Genomic DNA, 2,228 nt, shown 5'->3' on the forward strand with positions numbered 1-2,228 from the left:
CCCTCCGTTTTCAGGTTTTTTTTTTAAATCAAATCGGACCCTCCGAGTTTTATTAAAAAAATATTTTTTTTAGATCTCCTCTAATCGGACCGTCCGAATTCTTTGCTCTAAATCGCTCGGTCCGATTTCAGTTTCCTGATACCATACGCAGGGAAAGCACCCCTATTCTCCATAATGCTGTATCACCCCACATCTCCCACCATATTAAAAATAAAAAGCGGAAAAGTGACGTGTAGAAATTGGTAATGAACAATCCTATCCTATAACAATCCTTTAAAAGAAGGTTTATGCATTAGTGGAAATCCAACGTGGCTTGCTCCAGATTTTTTCCAAATTTTTTATGTATGATCTTTATTACAATAACACTCCATTATCAAACCATCCTCATTCCACATTTTTACTACTCTTCTGAACATTATGCCTGAATTTTTTATCCTCTTTTTTACGTTTGCTTTACATGTACATAACCTAAAATTTCAAAATTCGAATTTTGAATTCAAAATCAAAATTAAAAAAAAGGGAATTCTAATTTCTATCCGTTCTTCGTTTTCAGTTTTATCTCTTCCTCCTCTTCTTCGATTCTTCTCCTTCATCTTTTTAACCTTCAGTTCCTCTTCTTTTTTTTTGTCCTCAATTCACTGATTCTGTTTTTGTATAATCTTCTTAATTTAAGTTGGAGGTGGAGATTATTGAGTTCATGTACGCACCAAGGAAGAATTACGGCGGTGGATGAAGTTGCAACCGCTATGGTTGTGGATCATAATATGGCGGTGGTGTTGTAGTAGGGGCGGTGGAGTTTGTGATGGTCATCCATGATGTGATGATGGATACGGAGGAGGCAGCGGCGGAAGAGAGCAAATCGATGGAAAGTACTAAATCTCGCCGCCACATAGAACACATGCAGTGACGCTATGAAAGAGAGCACAACAGTAATATGACATTTTTATATTTTTCTTTATCTTTCTATCTAGGTTATTTTCCCTGTTCATCTTCATTTTCAAATTTCAAGACGTTCCTGATGTACGTCCTTTTACAATTTTTTTAAATTTTAATTCCAATTAAATCTGCATGTAATTTGAAATTGAAATTTGAATTTTAAATATGCACAACCTTATCAAGCATTCAATTCATCTCTCGGATAATCAACTTTCGATTTTCTTCTTACCATAACCATCTTTCTTTCTCTATCTTCTCTCATGTCTTTCTCTCCTAGATTTATATATCTCTCTGCATCACTTTTTTTCTTTTATTTTTTTCTCTTTGTCAAGCGGAGAGTTCTTGATGGTATTATGGCACGGTGTTTGTTGCAGAGAAGCAGAGGAAAGAAGTAGAGACACGACAGGGAGGAGCGAGAGATGCATACTGGAGTCAACAACAATGGGCATGCAATTTGGTGCGGCTGAGATGATTCCGATGGCGATAGATGCCACGGAAGATAAGTCACAGTTGCAGCGCCGGAAGCGGCCAGCAACAGTCTTGGTGCGATGATTCTGTATGCTCTGCTTAAGTGTTTATGTACGTAGTAGTGGTCTTCTTCAAATGAAAGTATATATAAGATTTCTAAATTTATCCCTACTCATACTCCTCTTTGTTTCCTTTAATATTATTTTTTATATAAACTGTACCTTCTATGATGAAGTTAAGTGTGTTCCTTATTATTTGATCTGATTTATATGTTCTAATCTCGGTAAGATCTGAAATGTTATTGTTGTTGTGCAGAGGCGTCTTTGTCTGGTGTGGAGCTGTTAATGCAAAAAATCCAGAACCTCATTGTTGTTGCCGGGATTCTATTTGTATTTTGCTTAAATTTCATTAACCTCTTTCTCTCTTATATTCAATTTACATCCAATATACAAAACTAAATCAGATTTCAAAGTAATGCAGCATGAATTATTCATTTTTTCTTTAGTATTTGAAGTCCTGGCTTTTGTATTTTCAGAGTAATTTAGGAACTAAGGCAAAAAAAGTTCTTCCTGTGTAGCTATTGTGGAAGGTTTGCATCCACCCACTCTATTGTGTCTTTATTAGTTCTCTTTTTGTTCAATTGCTTAAATTTGTTCTTTGCTTTTCCTTATTATTATTCTACTGCTTATTATTACCTTATCCCTCCTCCTTCCTCTCAAGTTTGGCTATGTTCTTCACTCTTCAGGGAGGTAGTTTCAATTCTCGATTTTTGGGTCATTTCCTCTTCCTCTTCAGTCCGTTTCTCGGTTCACTGATACTATTTT

General features: G+C 35.7%; 1 long non-coding RNA gene across 1 annotated transcript; it reads left to right on the forward strand.

Moving 5' to 3' along the window:
- Positions 1-536: 536 nt before the first annotated feature.
- LOC107485312 (uncharacterized) lies at positions 537-2,212 on the forward strand. Its single transcript, XR_001591439.3, has 3 exons — positions 537-929; positions 1,311-1,515; positions 1,720-2,212. It is a non-coding gene; the product is annotated as an uncharacterized LOC107485312 (long non-coding RNA).
- Positions 2,213-2,228: the final 16 nt, after the last annotated feature.

This window comes from Arachis duranensis, chromosome 4 (assembly GCF_000817695.3).
Source record: "Arachis duranensis cultivar V14167 chromosome 4, aradu.V14167.gnm2.J7QH, whole genome shotgun sequence".
Lineage (NCBI taxonomy): Eukaryota > Viridiplantae > Streptophyta > Magnoliopsida > Fabales > Fabaceae > Arachis > Arachis duranensis.